Source organism: Pteropus alecto, unplaced genomic scaffold (genome assembly GCF_000325575.1).
Source record: "Pteropus alecto unplaced genomic scaffold, ASM32557v1 scaffold171, whole genome shotgun sequence".
NCBI classification, from domain to species: domain Eukaryota; kingdom Metazoa; phylum Chordata; class Mammalia; order Chiroptera; family Pteropodidae; genus Pteropus; species Pteropus alecto.
In genome coordinates, this window is record NW_006431925.1 from 6378629 (window position 1) to 6400658 (window position 22030).

The 22030-nt window shown below is 36.2% G+C and overlaps 1 protein-coding gene and 1 long non-coding RNA gene across 9 annotated transcripts in view; one reads left to right on the forward strand and one right to left on the reverse strand.

Moving 5' to 3' along the window:
- NPAS3 (neuronal PAS domain protein 3) overlaps positions 1–22030 on the forward strand; it is an 807876-nt gene that overhangs the window by 33305 nt on the left and 752541 nt on the right. The window lies entirely within an intron of this gene.
- LOC112475548 lies at positions 13158–17617 on the reverse strand. The gene is made up of 2 exons (XR_003044751.1): positions 17060–17617; positions 13158–16873 (listed from the first exon to the last, which is right to left on the reverse strand). It is a non-coding gene; the product is annotated as an uncharacterized LOC112475548 (long non-coding RNA).

Here is a 22030-nt window from a genome sequence, read left to right on the forward strand (position 1 = left end):
ACATGAAAAACATGATGTGGACTACAACTAAGATATAGATAAAATGCTTTAAAGTAGTTCAGAAGAGTAAGAAAAATTCAGGTGTTCATTGACATTTGAATTTGAATTTGGAAATGTGATGAAGAAAAAGAAGGTACACATCAGGGATGTTTTCCACTGCAGATAACAGAAAAATCGGCTGATAGTGGCTTAACACAACAAATAACTTAAAAAAATTAGAAGTACAGGGGTAGGTGGCTATTGGTGTGGGTTTAACAACCAAATAGACAGAGCTAGTGTCTCCCTTGGTTCCCTCGGCTTCTTTTCAATGGTCAGGAGGTAGCTACTCCCGCTCTACCATATCTGCTCTCAAGGCAGAATGAGTGAGGGCAAATGGAGGTGCAGCCACTTTCATGCTTTTTATTCTGATAAAAGGCTTTTCCAGAAGCTCCAAGCTGATTTCTGCTCATATCTGATAGGTCAGATCAGCACCACATGGCCACCCTTAATTATCATGGTACCATCCAGATTATACTTAGAACATTTTCTCTTTTAAAAAGGTCAAAACCGAACAAAAACAAAAACAAAGAGAAAAAACACACATCAAAACCAACTAAAGAAGGTTTTCTCTAGTGTTACTAATGAGAATAAATTTAGAAAGATGTCTGATCAATAAGGTCATCAGTCAGAATATAGTAGCTAATCAATCATGATCTCTAGATTTGTCTACAATTAAAGGATGCTATTTGTAGAATAGTCTTCTGTTGCACCATACGAGCAAAGATTTGACGTAATATTCTGCAGCAAGCACTTGAATGACTAAAGATTTCTAGTAGTACGACAGGTTCTTGAATAGCATTGTTTTGTTCAATGTCATTTCGTTAATACGTGGATGAGGAAAAAAGTCAGTTCTGGCTAGGGCCACTGTCTGCATGGAGTTGGCACGTTCTCCTCATGTCTGTGTGGGCTTTCTCCAGGGACTCTGGTTTCCTCCCACATCCCAAAGACGTGCACATCAGGTGAATTGGCATATCTGAAGTGGTCCCAATCTGAATGAGTGTGGATGTGTATGTGAGTGGCCCTGTGATGGCAGAGTGTTCTGTCCAGGGTGGGTGCCTGTTTGGTGTCCTGAGCTCCCAGGAGAGGCTCCAGCCACCCAGACCCTGAACTGGAATAATTGGTTTGGATAATCGTGATCTTACTTGTTCTTATTTATCTTTCTTAAATGTATGTCTAGCTCATATTTATTTCAATATAATATTAGACGTATATGGGTCTCTATTTAGAAGTTCGGTATTTTTGTGACCAGAAATATGCCATAGGAACTTAACTCTTGTTTATATCAATTAGCCTATAGTAAAATTGGTTTCCATATGTCATTTAACTTAAAGTGGCAGTTTCTAGGAACCTATTGACAATGTTAAGTGAGGACTGTCTGTATTGGAATAAAGAATGTAAGCCTCCAGACCAAGTCTTTTTACACCACCAGCCTAGAGAACTTGTATTAACAGTTGTGTGATTCCTTGTCTTTTTTTGAGAAAATATGTTTTTTTTCCTTTCTGTTTCTAGAAAGGACTTGTTGCCATTATTTCTTTCAAATGGTCATGGTCACCTTTGTTGATGTTGTCAGCAGAAGAGATTTGTAGAGAAGCATCTTTGTCGTCTTTAAATCACTGGAACAGTGTGATGGAGCAAAAGATGTTCACCATTTCTTATACTGGTATCATATCATTTTTTATTTTTATAATTTATTTTGTAGATGATTGCAAAATTCTTTGTAGGAAAGGAAGACTAAAAATCCAACAGCTCATGGACAAGAGATAGCTCCTATAGTTAGTTAATGGAAGAAAATAACAACAAAGAGGTTTGAATTTTTAGTAGCATCTTCACCTCTCAAAAGTGATTGTCTTCTTTGGAGGTTTTTTGCTGATGCTGTCATGGCTATTGTTATGGTGGTGGTGGCAGCATGTCTCTGTGTATGTGTATTTTGCTGGAACCACTCTAACCTTAGACTTTTCTTCTGGTCTTCTTGGGGACCACAACGAAGAAGGAGCAAAGGCAATCGGCCCCTGGTGCTTGGTGTACGTTAGTGGATTTCAGACATTAGTGTACGTAAAAAATCCTTCGTGAAGCTTGATAAACATGAGAACTTAAAGTTATACTGACTAAGTCAGGCAAGGATAGAGACTGGAAATCTACAGGTACTTCTGATATAGGTGGACCCTGGATTCCACTTCAAGAAACATTGAGGTAGACAGTAAGTGAGGCGGTTGGGGCAGTTAAGAGGACAGCTCTCACACCAGGTCTTTGTGTGTCTCACCTGCTCCTGATCTGTAAAGTCAGGCGTCTCCAAAATGGGAATGTGCGCTCTAGGTAGTTCAGAAGAAGACACATTTTGGTTCAGGAAAGAAAGAATGAAACTTCCATTTATGTTCATTTTTTAACTTTGCCTTTTAATATTTATTTCTTGTTTGTGTTTGGTAATGTACATGCTATATTAATACAGTTGTACATATTTATAATTTAGAGATAGGTAGGTACATGCACTTTAAAGGTCTGTTCTGGAAAATGTTTTACTGATAGTGGTGCGTGATCAAAGGAGTTTAGGGATCGCTGCTTTAAATGATTTACAAGGCCAAAATCTATACCTCTTTTCTGTTCTTTGTAAGAGTTTATTGTTCCTTAATTGTTTTTCATTTAGATAGCGACATTAGTCAATGCTCTTTTTATTAGTATATATGTATACAAAGATTGAGAGGAGGAAATGGGTTTGCACTTTATGTCAGGTAGAAATATCTGTGGCCTAAGTTTAATGATCTGATCTGACACCTTTATTTAAGCAAACCCCTACTGAGGAATCAGTAGAAAAGAATCAAGGTAACTTCTGTCTAGCAGGTTATAGCTATCACTTCACTCACTTGCAGAGCTTGCTGGCTCATCGCAGCATACTCAGAGACTCAAGAGTAGGTATGTGTAAATGTAGATTTTTCTGAGACTCAACTCATTTACTTTTAACCCTGAGTTAGCCCCTTCCATTCTGTTCTCAAATGACTCTTTCTCTCAAATATGTCTCTGCAAGGTTGAAAAAAAGGCACTGCTTTCACTGCATAAAATTATATTTTAAAGGTATTTTTAATGTACAACAGCTAAAATTACCTATTGTCACCATAATTATGAATATAGTCCATTAGGTAAACTTTTCATTTCCCATATCTGGAACTGGCAGCGAGATTTTGCCTCCTCGTAGTTTCTATCCTTTAAAATGGATTGTAGGGTCCAAAGATGACATGGTTCCTCTAGTCGGTATTTCTAGATTTAAGACCATTATTACTTTTTTACAAGTTTTACACACACACACACACACACACACACACACACACACACACACACACACCCTACACACCTACTTAATCTATTTATTCAATTGAATTGTCAATAGAGGAGGAAAAACACAGGAAATTGCTGGCTTGAGCAAAAATTTGAGCAGTTTCTGCAATTTTGTCATTCTTTTAGTAGCCACAGAAAACCAGGCAGTATGTTAAGATCTGAAATCTATTTTGGGGTCTCATTTTAAAAATTATTTCTTCTTTTAGTGCCACTTCCCCCCTGGTGTTTCTCAGAATTATTGGATGGGTCTGGGTAAATTGGAGAAGAATGGCAAAATTGGAGTTAAAATGATAATAAATGTAACTAACCATTAGTGATATTTATTGAGCCCACATCTGCCAGGCACTGTGCTAGGTACTTTAACATCTCATTTAATCTTCGCAATAACCACACAAGTTGGGTGCTAACCACACAAGTTGGTTGCTATTGTTATTATCCTGTTTACAGATGAGGGAATGGAGACTTGGGGAGGTGATAAAGCTTGCCAAGAATCACTCAGCTCCTAAGTAGAAGAAAAGGCTAGATTCAAGATGTACAAGACTCTGTTCTTTAGCGGGCTGTGTATATTCTGCTTTTGACATTTTTGTCAGATTGGAAGTTGGGAGTTAGAATGGGGACAGACCATTCTAGGGAAAATAAACATGTCCTACCTACCCCAAAGGAAAAGCCCACATACACTATTGGGAGCAGCGCTATACCCTGTATAACTCAGAGAGCATGATTTCCCTTGTATTTGAAGATAATGGTGCCCCTAAGAGTTATACCAAGTGGGTATATTGTCTGGGAGCTCTGTCTCAGGCACGGGAAGTTGGAAGAGGGTAATGGAGTTTGTGTGTATATAAATCTTAACAGCTGTATGTAGATCTGGGTGCTAGGGTGCTGGGTGGAAGAAGGGCCTCCCAGACTCTTTATGTAGGAAACTGCTACTGGAGAGGCTCGCTATGTGTCTAGGTTCCAATCCCTCAGAAACATGCTGTTTTCATTTTTGAGACCTGTTTTTAATCCATAGGTTCGAGACAGTTGACATTTCTGTGTTTCAGTTTACTCCTCTGTAAAATGGCAATAATAACTATTTTGCATACTAGAGAAATGTTGGGTGGACTGGTGAGAAAAGTTTTTCAAGTGGTCAATTGCTATTTTTCCCCCAAAAACAAAGTGTCAGGTGATGACTACATTCAGTTCTAGATTGATATTTTCCTCAGTCTCTAAGGTAACGACCTTTCAAGATTGTTTTTTTTCAGGTATGATTTTTATAAAGTGGAGACATCAGGAGTCCTGTCTGTCCTCTCACGTTTGTACCTGCCTCCATACCTGTGATATGATAAGAACTCAGTAAGTAATTGCTGAGTTAAAATTGCTCAACTATTCTGAGCCTTGGTTTTCCTTGTCTATAAAATGGGGACAATAGTGTGAATCACATAGGAAATTATTGCGTTGGATTACATCTTAAAGAGTTTGGTATAGTGCCTGCCACATAGCAGGCACAAGATAAATGTTTGCTATTAATGTTATTATTCTTATTGCCGCTTATCTTTAAAACATCACTTCTGGGTGCTGCCGCTTAAAACCTGTGTGCCCTGGAACAAACTAGTTAGGCTTATCTGAGTCCCAGTTTCTTGTTCTGTAAAATGAGGATATTAATGCCCACTTCTTTGATCGCTGTGAAGTTTAAATAAGATTAAGAAATAACAGTTACTTAGTGCATATTATGTGCATCACTGAATTATACATGTTTTTTGATTTAATCCTTGCAAAAATCTCTTGAGGTAGTACCATTGTTTTCATTTTACAATCTAGACTAGTAGAGCTCAGAGAGTGAGGGTTTCGATGGAAGGTCACATAAGTTGTACAGTGTCTGTCTGATGCCACTCTTCTGTACTTCGTGTCTTTAAGGCCATTTAAAAGGAGCATACATGTGTGTGGGCCATTATTTATGACGTCTCTATCTGTGGGCTTGAGAGTTGCAGTACAGCAAGGCACCCTAGCGTCATTTGCTCTGTTTAGGTATTTAAATACATCATAGTGGAATGAACATTTGAGAGAATCACATCTTTCCCCAAATTCTCTTTGCTTTTAAATTTTTTAGATTTTTTTTTTCTGGCTGAAAATACTGGATCCTGGATTTCTCAGGTCAAGAAAGAGTAAAACTGCATAACCGAAATTTGGAATGAGGCTCTTTTTGTGTTACATTGCCCTTTTGCGACTTTGAAGTGGTTATTAAGTAAAAGGGGCTTACTAAACCAGGAGGTCAGTTTAGTTTTAGAATTGTGCCAATTGACGTGCCAGAAACTTTTTCTAAGGTAAAAAAACAACATAATATTATATAAATTCTAAAGCAGCTAAATGGAGTTTCTGTGAGTGTTAAAATTTTGCCAGAGGATCATGATTTTGAATATATCACATATTCAAAGACCTGGAAGCTAAAAGTAACTACTTTATAGCTATGTTTTTCTCTGGGGTGTCTTAATTAAAAACCAGTTTGAGAAACAAGAAGAATCAGTTCCTAGCTTGAAATATTGTTTCTTTGACAGATCTTTCCTTGCTGGAAGTCATCCCAAAGTTGTTTGGAGTGTCAGGTTCAGAGTTAATTGAGTTTTCCTATTTAGTGAAAAGAGGGGCCTCTTTTATTTTGGTCTGTTGTTCCCATAGTTGTGAGTTTTGGAAAGATTTGACTCAGAAACTAGGAGATACTAACAGAAGCACTATGTTTTTGAATTTTTATTGATTGACAGGTCTCTGTTCAATGTAAACAGCTTGAAGGGAGAACTGCAGTTACAGAAACAGAATTTGCATTTAAGAACAGTCTCCTGTATGATGTAATGATTAAGTTTCACAGTAGTCAAAATAACAAAAAGGGGGATATTAAATTTTCTTGTGGTGAATTGTAAATTAGAATGCCTAATGGGAAAGAATGAAATTGTATTTTTGTTTAGATTTCTCCTCTTGGATGCTACCATTTCAAAAGAGCACAGTTCATGTGAAAGTCTGAATAAAATTCTCGGAGTAGCATCAAGGACCTCTGAGCCCAGGAAACTGAGTTTGGCAGTGCTAATTTGTATTAAAGTTGTTGTTGCATGACAGCCGGAAAAAGATTTAATGCTTGCCACCTGAATCAAGGCACGGAACATTGGTTTCTATAACTGCCATGAATTTGAATCGAGGCCAGTATCTCTAAATTTGAAATAAACTGATACTCTGTCTTCAAAGAAGATACAGGCCACTTAGGTTGTGGAAGGTATTTAGAAAATAGTATTTCAATTTAATTTTTTTAGCAACGCACACCCATTTCAAATTGTTGGGCTCCTCAGCACTGTGGCCTGTCGTGGTTCTTGCTGTTAGAGGTTCACACAGAACTAAGAAATGCCTGCAGCCATTTATTATCCACTTTCAGCTAGGAGTTAGCAGTGAGTTTGCAGCAGGTCCAGGTCTGGCATTTCTTCTCTTACCACAGAGGAGCTGCTCACTTCATCAGAAAGTCATTATCCCTCTTGGATGTCACTATGGTTCAAAGTATTACAGTATTGCTTTAGGAATTCAGATTTTAACCCAGCCACCCTGCCGTGGTAAAACCTTAGAGCCACCAGGTGCAAAGTCCATTCACATGCCTAGTATAATAAAAATGATGATGATGACAATAATTCATATTTTGCATTGGCAAAATCATCTTTCATCTGAAGAGCTTTTGTAAACGGAACATGCATCTTGAGACTACTTTATAGAAAGTGATCTTTGAGTCCAGTATGGAAATGAATCCACCTCTGAGGTAAAATGTGGCAGCCATTTAATTATTTTTCACAGAGTACATATTAAGCACAGTTGTGTCTTTATGCATTGAATGTTTTGCCAAGAAACTATAAATTATATGTAACATTAAAAATTTCAGACTTTATTTTCATCTTTACTGAAAAATAACATTTTCTTTTGATTAGAAAAACACTCAGAAGTTGACTATTTAAAAATAAATCTCTGTCGAGCTCTTTTTTTCAAGCCGTAAAGGATTCCCTTAAAATATCACACAGATGTTTCTCAGGTGTTCTTACAGCAGCTCATGCCTTACTGTACCATCTTGGTTGGGGTGGTAAGAATCTCTAGCAGTGTACCGTCTTCGATGGGCATAACTAAAGTGCACTCAGCTCTTCATTACACAAATGCAAATAATCCCAGGCCAGATTCTCTTCTGTTCACACTGTTTCCCTAGATGATCTCATCTATTCTTAGGGTGTCAAATAGCAGCTCTCTGCTGATGGCCCATTGCACTTTATCTCTGCTTCTCATGTCTCGCCTCAGTTTCTGCTTTATTTTCTAACTCTCCTCTGAAGGTATCAACCCAGCACCTCAGTTTTCAAAGTAGGACACCTCTTAAAATAATGTCTGGCTCTCTATGTACTCCTTAAATAATTAACTTCCCACCTCATGCTTTTACTGCTGGCATATATACTCAAGACTTAGCAGTATTTAAGACAACCTCCTTCTCAAATCCAATTAGTTCCTAAATGCATACACTTACCTTCTGCCTGGTCCCTTGCATCTGTCCACTACAGTATATGGACCAGTCAGTGGACATTTTACTGCTAACCATAGGATAAAGAAAAAGAAAGAAAGTGAAACCAAAATCACTCAACTTCCCACTTGCTAATATCATACAGATGGTGGAGGCAGAGTTAAAACTATTGGCTAAGATAAAGCTTGTGGGTAGCTTAACAGCTTTCATTTATTGTTCTGTAGTGACAAGAATAATTTAAAAGTTCGAGGCTATACCAGAAATGATGTGTGTCTGGTTTGACCATTTGTAACAGTTTACAGCATGGTATGTGAATATTAAGTTATCTTAAGTGAAGATGAATGGACAAATTTTTCTTAGGTGTAGTGAAAGAAGAGAAGCAAATTTCAATATACAGAACTGTAGATACTTGAATAGCATGTTGCCGTTACAAAAGTGTTGAGGAAGATTTTCATTGTTCTCAAATAGTAATTATAGTGAATATATTCTCCATCAAAGAAAATAGATCCCTCAAGTTCTGTCTTTTTAAGAATATTTTGAAGGGTTTACATACCTGAAAAACTTTTCCTTGTGAAATTTCGTATGTTTCTTTAGACTATGGAAATTCTCCCACTCTTTACTTCACCAATAGTGTGTGTGTTGTGTGTGTACGTGCTTGTGTACTTTTTATATTGATGGAATGATTTATTAGATTAAATGATCTGTTTACATTCCCAATGTTTAGGGGGCAGAGCACTCATTTATATTGAATCATTCATTTTTGAGATGAACACTTTCATCTGGTATTGTAGGTTTTCACTTAACTTTGTTCTTTCTGTAATAATCTTAAATGCAAAATTTCCCTTTATAAATGAAAAAATAATATACACCAGTATTCATTCTAAAAGTCTTCACCAAACACTATAAATTAAAAAAAAATTTTAAACAGCATTTTTTATTGAAATGTTGAAGTATTACACTCAGTATACATATTTATAATTTAGAGATAGGTGGTCTCTCATCCAAGTACTAACCAGGTCCGATCCTGCTTAGCTTCCAAGATCATATGGGATCAGGCTTGTTCAGGGTAGTATGACCGTAGACTATAAATTTAAATTTTTGGCTAAAACTATATGATATGTTTTGTGTTTCTTTCTTTTCTAACAATGGCTATAAATTAGTGATGCTGTGCTATATTTATTAGTTTGTCAGAGCTTGTAGAATGAAATAGTGTTATACAGAAAAACTCATTCAGAGGAAAAATTATGTAATACAATGTGGTTTAAAATGAAGCTTAATTGACTGGATTAAGTATATATAACACATTATATGTTGTCCCATGTTCTGAAAGTGAGTTGCTTTTTGTTTAGATGTAACCCTGGCCTGGATTATAATGGCTCAATCTTAGTTTTGTTTGGTTTTAATCCCTGCTATGTTACTTTGTTTAGGAAGGTCTTAGAATTTTGATGGCCTTGGAAGCTGAATGAGGATTCTTTTTCATACTGCTCTTCAGAGATTTTCCACTTGGATTGGAGTGATATTATTATATAAATCTTGCCACTTTTTTAGTGCTTATATAAGGTAAAAATGCTCAAAAATGGTTAGGTGAACACGGAAAAGGAAAGAGATGAACTGTAACAGAGATCTGTTATTCTTCTATCAAAATTTTATTTTCATCTGTCTTTGGAGACGTGGTCATGTAAGGTGAACAACTACCTAAATACTTGTGTTTCAATTCTCTATAAGCCTTTATTATGCTGCATTTTGCATGGAAATAATATTTAAAGCAGTTTTAAATTCTTTTCTAGTATTTAAAAAATTTTTTCCAACAATGTTATCAGGCAAACTGAATAACCTTGGGATAGCCAGAATACTGTTGTGTTTGCATGTAATTTTTCGAGATGGGAACTGCTTCAGAAAAGCACAATGGAATAAAAATAATGTCTTTATTGTTCATTCTTAACAAAGCTGTATTTTTTTTTTGTCGGGTGGAAATGGTTGACGTTAATTATCCTTAGTCATGTGAATATTCTGTGAATTTTTTCCCTGTCTCCTAGAAGAGTTTCTGGAGGAATGGCCACCAAGTCCACAGCTCTATTCGAGTCATCCCTATGTTTTGAAAGCACATTATCTGATTAAACTGTTAAGGACAATTGCATCATGGGAGGCTTTCTGACTTGATGTATACCTTGCCAACTAATTAAGTCCTGGATGTAATGTGCATAAAGATGTAAAGCATTTGAGGGCCAAATTATACCTATTTTGTCATAAAGGGAGTTGTTTAAATTATGGTAATGATTATCACTTGATATTTATGAGGGCAATCTGGGCATGATATGCCAGAATACTATCTTAGCAATATATTCTTATGGTCAGACTTAGATAAACAAGCAGATAATATATACTGATAAGTAAAATGGAGAAGAAAAGAATTCCACAGATAGGCTTGGTAATAGTGGTTTTTTATATATGCCACTCTCATTTTTACTTTGTTTAGGAAGGGCTTCAGTGATATGTCTTGAAGGAGAAAGTTATATAGCTATGCAGTCCAGGGGCTATTGAACATTTTTGAAAACCAAAATAGACAGTATACAAATAACACGGTGACAGCATACAAACAGCACTCTTTGAATTTGGTTATTAAAAGAATCTATGTAATTGACGTAAGGCTGTTCCTATACAAATTGGGAATTTTTGTGTCTCAAGAATTAATGTTTATGCTTTTTTTTTTATGAAGAATTTATCTAATGCCTAAAATATATGTTATGTTTAATAAAGGAATTGAGCCTCTTTTGAAATACTCAATATAGAGTTTCTGGGGGAGATGTCTTTTTTCCCTTGTCTTTTTTCCAGGATTATGTTGGAAAAACAAAACAAAAAAATCAACAAACTCATAAGAAAGGGCAAATCATGGAAAAGAAGGCAGACAAAAAGATCTTAGGCTTATAAGAGAGCAAACAGTCCATTTCTGTGAGCATTTCACAAGAATGTTTAGAATTCAGATTCTGAACATGGATGGCAGCAGCTTGATTCTCTATAAAGCACAGATATAGCCTAGAAGAAGCTATAAAGCTCTATCATGTCATGGGCTGATGAGAGGATGGATTTACACGATCAAAGATATAAATGGCTTTGAGTGAGTTGTTAGTCATAAGGTCCATGATTCTTCATAATTGACATGGCTTTCCCTTGTCATTCAGACAGACATCAGTAAGGATGTGCTATTGTCACAGCAATCCTAAGAGCCCACATATGCTGCTGTGAGCATTCTAAACTCCATATTGGAGAATACTGCATGCCTCTTTGTGTGCAGCTGTGGTTTTGGATGTTTTACATCATTTAAAAAATCATGGCTGGAGCACCAGCTTTACACTGCTCTCTCTGTCATTTGTATGATTTAGAGAAGAGAATATGAGCAATGGGTTAATATGAGCAATGGGTTTCTCTCCCCTCCCCCAAGTGTGACTACATACCTGTGTTTAGAGAATAAATGGAAACATTCTCATGCCACATTCCTTATGGTCCAGCCTTCAAAGGCATATTCCAGTGAGGAGACAGGAAAGTGTACTATCTTCAACTTAAAATATTTTAGAAAGACTACTAGGAGCCTGCTTTCCAAATAATGGTGGGTATTTGACATACTCTGAAAAGATTTGTTTGCAGTTTTTCTATGACCATCAGGGAAAGTAAGGTGAAAGGGAAACCTCTGTGTGCATTGGTTTAAGTGTGCTGATGTCAGTGGGGAGGGTGAAGTTTTTGGTTCCATAACTATATGTCACATATATTTATAAAATGTGACTTAAACCTAAAGGCAATGCTAGCATGAATCAAAGACTTTTCCATTAAGATTTTTAGTTATTTTTGGTATCTTATTGGGCATTTTTAATAGTGGGACAAGTCATAAAAATTATTTTGAAGGTTAGTGGTAGTTTTAAAAAGTTAGCGGTACCATTGCATAAGATTCAGTAAAAGCAGCTTTGATTGAGCTGGGCTATGGGCATGCAGGTCTTTCACATACGGTGGATATGATTTTACGTTATTCTTTTTTTTTTTTTAAGGTGGAGAAATGAATGAGGCATGCATTCATGTTTTTCACCTAGGCCAAATGGAAGACTTTTCAGTGATGTAACCCATTAGGTTGGAGAAGCTTTTCTGTGGAGCTGCCCCGCGGTGCTGAGAATAAGTTATGAATGCTGCTCTGTTTCAGTGCAGAGGGCCTTGCCGGGAAGAGAGCGGTGTGCCTGGGCCCCAGCTATTGAGAAGATGCCAGTCAGGGATGAAAACTTCTTTCATGAAACTATAGCTAACTTCCCTGCGACACATTACCATAAAGCAGAGAGTATTTTTAAAACCAATAGTGGGAAAATAAACACAATACCTTATAGAAGTCAGAAAGTTTTATTTTAAAGTATGCATGTTGAGTGACTAAAAATATACAGGTTTGTGTCAGAATTCTTTTTAGTGAATTGGTCTAAGCAATTTTCCTCCTCTCTCCTTCTCTCCCTGTTCACAGCTCTGATTTCTTTTGCCTTTTGGTTACAGCTACAAAAGATGTCTTCTGAGACAAGTGCTGGTGCATGACATCAGGACGAAGGAATGCTCAGCCCAGTCCAGCGTGTTTAAAAGCATCAGCTGCTTGAAAAAAAATGTTACATTTTCCAGGGTGGATTAGAAATTATGATAATCTGTGAGAGAGGGGAGTTAGGTGCAGACTTTTACAGATTTTTTTTTGGTTATTATTTCCAGTGATCAGAGACATATTAAAATTGAGATTGGATTTTGAACACTAGCAATATAGTGTTTTTCCTCAAACAGAAGATACCTTGTGGTCTTTATAAAACAAGTGATAACAATAACAATAGGATGGCACAAGATTGTAAACTATATAAAAATTTCAAACTTAAAATTGTAAATTTTAAGTACTGAATCTTTATTTTTAGTTTCATGAATTCACAGGGCTAATTATTAAATGATTATATGTCAAAATAATTTTAACTTCCTTTTGTTCTTCTTAGGTGTTACCATGACTCGATTGGGAACATTTTCATGAAATTTCTTATACTTGGGTAAAGTGCATATTAATTAGAGTAACAACTAAACATTTGTCATGGTTCAAGATATGAAATGTTTCTTTTTAAAAAACTATCAGTATCTTTATAGATAAAGTTTGTTAATGTTATTAATGTCCACCCTTGTTTCTATCTGTATTAGTAGCAGAAAATGAAAGTTCTGGAAAAATTTTTAACAAGTACAATTTCAATAAAATATATCGAAATGATAATATAGAAAAAAGTCAATCACATCAAAGAAGTCATTGTTTTGGAGATTTATTACCTGTATATTTGAGAATTATAATCTCTAAGTATCGGATTTCTGTTAAATTATAGCTTAAAGTAGTAATCATGTTAAAAGGTAAACTGAAGCACATCGAAAATTCAAGAGGTTATTTGAGCATACATTGATTCTAATTGAGTAGTGCTAAACTAAAGTTGGTTAGAAGCGTTTCCCTGTCAGGAGCTAGGGATTAGGCTTTTATAGAGAAGACACTGAAACAAGGAATTTATTAGATTAGCTGTAGTTTAAGCAGTTGCCTTATTTGGGAAAGCCTGGTTGGCTGTAATTGGTTGTTCTTAAGTTTCACTTTCTTGGATCCAAGGGCACTGACTCTGGCTTAGGTTTTGGTTTGCTTGTGTAAGCTACCAAGGCATTAGAGCCACCCCAGACTAATGGCCTCCTTGATTAATTACTTTAACCATCATTATGCAATAGATGCTAAAGCTGTTTACACCACGAAAAGTATTCAGGGATCAAATGGTTTCTGCCTTCACAGGAAGGAAAAATAAACATTAAGGAAAGGAAAAACTGAAGAAGGAGATGATTCTGTCATGTAGGCCTACCATGGCAAAGCCAGTGAGTGTGTTGACTCTATCCAGAGGCAGTGCAAAGTGCGTGTGCCTCTTGAACAGAAAAGGGTGGTTTGTTGGAAGGGAGAGTTCACTCTCTTAACTAGGCCTTCAGGTCTCAGAGTTGACTGAGGCTAGCAAAAGGCAACTTCTGTCTACTTTTTATATGTGTTTTCTGGAATTGGAGCCATTAGAAATGGCAAAAAAAAAAAAAAATTATGGACTGGACAGACCTTTCACTTATTGCTTCGTTTCTTGGTTATTAACATAGCTGCCTTAATATTAGAACGAAATGAGGAAAAGTTTATATGTACAGAGGATAAAGCAAATAACTTCGATATACCTATAGATAATTTTTCCAATTGAAATATGGATTGAAGACAGTTCTCAATAGTCGTTACTTCTCTAACTTTTCTTCTAATAGATTTTTCTAGTAATTTCTCTGCAATCCATATGGACTTGTATTTTTTTGTAGGTAAATTATAAAGCATTTGAGATTTTATAGATGTTTATAGCATTCAGGATACTTTGGTAACAACAGAAAAAAAATTCCTAGTTGAGCATTTGGCATAGTTAATTTGGTTGCCATTTAACTGAAAAAAAAAAAAAAAAGATTCATTTTACTCTGTTAGACTGCCTTTCCTGCATGTTCTTAGCAGACTTTTGTCAAAGAAAAGACTCAACAAGACAGTTTTCTTTAATCTTTCATTTTTTTTAGTTAAAAATATAAAAGGTAATTACTTTTGATTTGTATCAGTGCTGTAGGAACAGGTACATCCCATATGTTAACAATGATTGATTAAGATGTAATGATGGGTAACAGCCTGCCTACTCCATAAACGTGTTTAGGTTTTAGGCTTTTGATTGGTCTAGTATTGCAAGAGAAGAATGAGAAAATCTTGTATTTATATAAAATCTTTCTTATGAGGACCCTGGAGGTTGAATTTGGCTTTATACTATTAATGGAGTGTGCCACCTTTGGGGATATCACCAACCACAGCAGCACTACCAATAACTAAGTAGGCTAGATACGTATCTCTTTTGTTGTCTTCATTGTCATACCAATGACAATGACTTGTGTTCTCTCACACTTGACTTGTATCCTCTCACACTTCTCTAGGGTTTATTTAATCTCTCAAATACCCAATATGTACCTCTCATGACAACCTTTCAATTTATATTTTCTTCTAGAGTTATTTATATTTCCAATTGTGACACCCATGGCACAACAAGAAAATTGTCCCATCTAGTCACTTGGCACATATTTATTATCTACTATATAACTGCTCATGAGCAGGGTATTAGAGATCACAGATGATATCACTCATGATACTTGCCATCAAGGATCTCCCAGTCCGAGTGTGGGGAAAGGCAGGAGTGGAGACCGACATGTGCAAAGCAGCAGTTGTAACTAGTGTGATGCATGCTGTGGAAGAAGCAGGTACAGAATGTCCTGGTGTCATAGAGTTGGGACACCAGACTCATTGTCAAGGCTCAAGATTATATGCTGAGAGCACAGGAACCCTTTACATCTTGAAGGATGAGAAAGAACTGAGAAGATGGATAAAGTGGAGAGGGACGTTCTAGGCACAGGGGCAGAACAGCCATAAAGAACTCTATAGAAGCTGTTATGATTGAACACATGTAGTCATATGACAGGAAATAGGCTGGAAAGCTACAGTTTGGGAAATCATTAAATCTTGTATTTTTCATAATGGGTTTTGAACTTTATTTTATACCTCTGTCACAGTGCCTATGAATTGAATTAAACTGAAAGAGCTTAACAAAGGATCAGTTTGGGAGTGAGCTGGTTAGATTTGGATTTTAGAAGGCTAACTCTGGTGGTGATGCGGAGAGAAGAGGGGCTGAGATCAGAGGAAGATGCCAGTGTGAGCTGTGAGGTCCTCCAGGCAAGAGAGGGCACCCTAATCTAAAGCAATGTAAATAGGTATAAATTATAGGCTTGGTAAATTATCAGAGACAAAATCTACAGAAATTAAAAACTGAATGGTAATGAGGGGTGAGGCAGAAGGAGAGAGTCATGAAAAGCAAATGTTTTGACTCAGTGGATTGTGTTTTTATTCCCTGAAACAGGGAATATAGGACAAGGTGGAGACTGTGCCAGATGAGTTTTGGTTTGGACATTTTGAGACTGAGGACTTCCATTAAAATGTGAAATGGCAGAAACTCATATTTGTAGACTAATTCAGAGTATGGAAATAATTGAATGTATTTGATAAGTGAATGCTTGCGGAAAGATCGAATGGGTGTGTAGATTAGCCGTCAATTCATTACATTTTAAATGACTATTATTGACTTGCTGTAATTATTTTAAAACCATATAGCACAATAGGAAGCATTCTAATTATTATAAAAGCAAAAGAATAAGTAGCAGAAACAATTATTTTTGTTGTGTAAAAATTTCCAAATAGGTTAATGTGATTATACATAATCCAGAATTTAAAGTTGATTAATCTGAGTACTACCATTTTCCCCTTCTCCGATTGCCTATTTTTGGAATTCGTTTATAACAATGGAAGGCTACAGTGGGCAAATCCAATATGAAGAGGAATCAACTTGAAGAGAAGTGACCAATAAAAAACTTGAAAACTAGTAGTGAGTATAGATTTTTAAAAGTTAGTGGAGGATTAATCCATTAGGATTCAAGGTTTGTTCTTGGTGAGATTTATTATTGGAGGCTTGTCAGAATCAATGAGATAGGTATAGGATGATTATAAATAGCTTTATAAAGGTATATTTGTGATCCTTTGTGATAAGGATTAGTATTCTTGATGTTCCCCCTGGAAAGCCAACTTGGTTAATGGGGCTGTAATTCCAGAAGGATCAAATCCCCTGTAAAATGTAATCTCAACACGAGGGGCAATGTCTCCTTCTAAGATTACCTTGGAGGTCCTCCCTCTAGTAGACTCAGGGTTCGCAGGTTGAGGGATACCTGGCTCTTGACATAATGTAGCCTTGGTTTCTAGCCTTCTGTCCATCTGCCGTAGTTTCCCCAACAATGCTTGTAGCATCTTCCTTTGAATCTGTACATTATTGGTTTATAGTCATACAAGGGCAGTGGAGACTGAATGTAGGCAGAATTCTTCCCTCTGGCCCTTCAAAGCTATTAAAATAACACACATCATCCACTTAATGACAAACATTTCAATGATAGTTACTTTCCATCTCTTAATTTGTGTCATTCAGATCGTAACCCATGATTATTCAAAGTAATTTGATTGGATTGTAAATGCTATCCCCGATATTCAATGTTACAAACTATCATTCAGGGTTAGTTAAATGTACTTACATTGCATCCCTCTTTGGGCATCGTAGTAAGGCATTTGTTGGTTTGGTTATTTGACTGTGTCTGGCACAGTGTCGGTCACTCAGCTTAGCCAGCCTGGAGGTCTGATTTGCCAGCGTTCAGAGGGCAGCTCCATCTCTCTCGGGTGGACTCATGTTAACGACATTCATGAGGCTAATAAAACCAGAATGCCAGATTATTTACTTGCAATGAGAAAAACAGTCACACAGATGGAATGCTTGTCTTAGTAAGACCCTAGCATTCTTTTCTGATGTGGAGAGATCACACCCAGAAGTGGCTCATAAGCATGGAATCAGAATGGAGGAGTAGGATGAATCAGACTAATGGTGATCTGTACATGGACCATAGTCTAGTTAGTAGGACAGGACTTCTCAAAGTCTGTCAACCAAGGTTGCTCCTCCATGTAGAGTGTGTGGAAGGACACATCCAGCATTTGTCTCTGTGGCTTTTATTTTCTGAGTATTAAGTGTGATTAAGGAATTCCTTTCTGAGTGTCATATTTTTTCTTTATGTCCTCAGATAATATAATCAAATGTTGATGTGGCTTAGAAGTCATTCTACTTCTTTACGATGACACTGCTTTTTTTTTTTTCTTTTTGTTCTCATATATTAGTTACTGTTGTGGTAGAAATTTCAAAGTCAGATTAACTTCCTGATGTTTAGAAGATGCTGCTTTAGACCGAGCACAAGCAGGGTCTAGAAATGCAAGGAAATGAGAAATTCTAGAGGAAAACATATTTGAATGCACTCAAGTTCTTTGCTTGGTGTCGTGTCAGGAGATCTACAGCGTGAGAAATTTAAGAGGAAATTATAAGCAAATGCACAAAAAGGGAAGAAGATTTTGGATCTAGAAATGGCCACTGAACTTGATAACAATGTTATATATGACAAAAGATCCATTTATTAGCCATTTTGTGTTTTTTTTTTTTATTAGTTCAACTATGGGTCATTTTCCATTTGCCAAACAGAAGTGTTGAACTTCACCGACAGATTGTGGCCTTTATTTTCCACTGTAAATTAATCATTTTCTCCAATTAATTTTTAATTACTTTGATTTAAATTTTGAATGAAGATGGTTAGTAAAAAAAGTAAAAGCATTAGGAGATAAAAAATATCGTTACCTTTTTAAAGATCAGTGTATCTTCATAGCTTTATAGATATAATAAGATTTCGATTAATCAAACGATGGCATGAAGATCTTTCTCGTTCTGTCTGATATTATCAGATACTTTAATTAAGCACTTTTGTTTACATAAACAGGATCTCAGCTTATGATAGCCCAGAAGGAATTTGAAGAGGAGGATTTTTAAGTCAAATTAATTACCTTCTGAAAAAAAAACCAGCAAGTTTGCAGAGATATCCTCTTTTGAGTTTTCTAAGTTAAAGAAGTGATAGGATGGGTGCTGCTTAGGGGATGGAGGGGAAGAACTATGGATGATGGATGGAGATAGTTAGTTCTTATTACTTTATTATGAGTTCTATGATACCCTAAATATGCAGGTACTTATATTTGTACTTACACTCTTGAGGAAAAATGTAAATACCTTTGGGATTCCATGATACTTCACTTTTCTGTCTGTTAGAACAGATACTTGCAAACCGACTCCTAGGATATTAAATGAATATTCTATTAACCAAAAGTTAAGATAGTTTAATATCTCTTTTTCAGCAAATAAAAAAATATCTCAACAACAAAACTACAATAACGAAGTATACTAAACTCTTACAAATTATAAATTCTAGCACACAGTATTTTTCCTCGAGTGTTAATTTAAATTAATAACAATGAGTTCATATAAAAGAGAAGCTAAATTTTAATGAAGTTCGCAAGATAACTTTTTGTTATTGGGACCTTAAATTAAAAAAAAAATAATGATAACCATTCTAGTATGTGTGTTTTAGATATTTAAGAACTTGGAGTTTCTGGAATCAATATTCTCTTCTTGGAACACTCTTTATTTTCTAAGAAAGCAAGTAACCCTTGGGAAAATGTTATAAAGAAGACAGGATATAAAGAGGACTATTTTCATAGGAAACTTAAGCTGGGGGCAGCTCAGCACAGTACAAGGAGTATAGGTTCAAATCCTCATCCTGACACTTGCTTAGTGGTTTTGGGTAAATTAACTCATCCAAGCCTCCGGTTATCATTTGTAAATTTGAAATAATACCCATATAAGGCTTCTTTAGAACAAAACAAGATAATGTACATAAATATGCCAGACATAGGAAGCATTCAGTTTATGAATCGTTCTGAATAAAAGGAATCTTGCTCATGGAGAAACCAACAGTGAATTACAAACCAACTTTTCTGGAGGAGATACCAATAAGGAAATGTTAAATCTTGTTTTTGGCTCTTGTAATCACAACCAGAGTTCATTTTTTTCCCCTTTGCTTCCTTTTCACTTTCATGGTCTTAGTTTACCTTGCACTTATATGTGAGCATTTTCCAAACTGCTTTCCTTGGCCCTCTTCTCTTGTTCTAAATTTTTCCTTGAGCTCCCTTGTTCTACATAGCTTCTTCAACTATCCTCTCTTTTAAAAAAAATATTTATTTTTATATTTTTTAATTACAGTCGATATAGTATATAAGCTTCAGGTGTACAACACAGTGATTAGACATTTATATAACTTATGAACTGATCACACCAATAAATCTAGTACCCATCTGACACTGTACATAGTTATTATAGTACTACTAACTATATTCCGTATGCTATATTCTACATCCTCATAACTGTTTTGTAACTACCAATTTGTACCCTCTTAATCCCTTACCCACTTCACCCATCCTCTCAACCCCACTCCTCAATCTGGCAGCTATCAAAATGCTCTCTGAGCTTGTTTCTGTTTTGTTCATTTACCCTATTCTCTAGATTCCACGTGTAAGTGAAATCATTTGGCATTTGTCTTCCTGTGTCTGACTTACTCCACTCAGCACAGTACTCCCTAGGTCCATCCATGTTGTAGATGGCAAAAATTTCATTCTTTTTTTATGTCTGAGTAATATTCCATTGTATATATGTATCACCTCTTCTTTATCCATTCTTCCATTGATGCATACCCAGGTTGCCTTCATATCTTGGCTATGGTAAATAGGTGTTTATAGTGTGTTGGGGTGAAGCAGATAGGAAAGGTCACAATTGCCACCAAGTGTGATGAATGCTATAATTGATGTTTATACCAAAAGTCCTCATATCTCAAAGCGGGGAGCCCCTCACTTTGCTGTAGGAAATAGAGGAGGTGGCACAGATGCCGTGTTACAGAGCTAAGTCTTAATGAGTTGGTTGCAGCAGAGTCTGATGGTGTCTAGAGAGTGTCAATAGCCTCTGACTTAAAATATTTTACCAATTGTTGCCAGGGTCAGACCTGTGTAAACCAATTTTGATTGGTTTGAACTTATTTGCTACCAAATGTCTAGTTGAGATCTATTTTAGTGACTGCCACCAAAATGTGATTTTTAGCTCAGATGCCAGATAAATGTGCTATGTTGTTTAGCCTCTGTGTTCCTCCATGCTGCATTATATTTGATTGCCAAGATTAACACTGTGGGCCAGCTCATTCCCTGATGATGCTGGATAAACGAGGGTACCACTGTAAGACTGTGCGTGTATTTATGTTATAGATTCAGATTTTGTGAGTTGTTACACATCTGATGCAAGTATATGAGTAGAGTTCGAACTTCAATTAGTTGAGTTTATGAAGCACTGACAGTGTAGGGCAATATATGAGGCATGTAGGAAATTACAAAGGAAATAGGAAACACAATCTTTGTTCATATTGAGTTTATAATCTAATGGAACAAATATAAACAGGGATACATGATAACAGATAAAATAAACATAAAAACATAGTCATAACCAGTTACAGATGGATAGAGATATTTGCACAAGCGCTGTGGGGTTGAGAAAATGATTACAGTGACTGTTGTCAGCTGGGATAAGTCAGGAATTGTTTTAATACAGGATGTAAGATTTAGGCAGTAATATTAAGGACAGGGAGGACCAAGATCAGTATGGGGGAAATCATCTTAGGAAATATGAATCAAAATTAATAAAATGAATGAAAACAGAGGGAGTAGGTAGGCTATTTGTAGATGGCAGTAAGGTTTGCTTGAACAATTGAGGTTTTACAGGATAGATTTATTTCGGAAGACCTTAGAGGAGGCTAGCTGCTGTAAGAAACAATCCCAAATATCAGTGACTTAATACAACCAAAGGCTACTTTTTACATCAGACCCAAAGGAAGTCTGTATGGGTGTGGTTCCTATTCCGTGCAGTTGTTCAGGGTTCCAGGCTTTTTCCAGTTTTAGGTTCTAGGAGTCTTCTGGGTTCTAGGAGTCTTTCATTCAGCTGGTGACAGGGACAGAAAATGGAGGATAGTCAATGGGAAGGATATGTGAGTCCAGCTTGAAGTAACCCTATACGTATTCCACTGACTGGTGCTCAGGCACATGGCCACACCTCTGTGCAAGAGGCTGGAAAAGTGCCCAGGAGGAAAAAGGTATAAGTTTTGGGAAACACGTGGGATAGTAGTCTCTTGCTATCACTTTTATGCTAGTATTTTCTGGATCTAGATCACATCCTTGTTTTTCTCCTGAAATTTAGTTTGTTCTCTTTAGTTTGTTCTCTTTAGTTTGACTAGTGAACTTAGGTGCTTTGCTCTCACCTCTAACTCACCACCCTCTCCTTTCTCATCTTCATTATTCATTATATTTTTATCAATAATTTCTTCATTTGGTAATTGCCTTAGCATGATAACTCAGGGTCGCTGTTAATCCTTTTCTCCTCTTTACTTTATGTACTTAACAATGTTCCTTTAGAATGCTTTTTCAATCTGTTCTTTTTCCTCTTCATCCTTCTTCTGCACACTCTTGTTAGTAACCTCATCTCCTAATGATTGGCTGGTATCATAATTTCCTACCTAATATTCTACCCTGAATATTGCTACTGGATA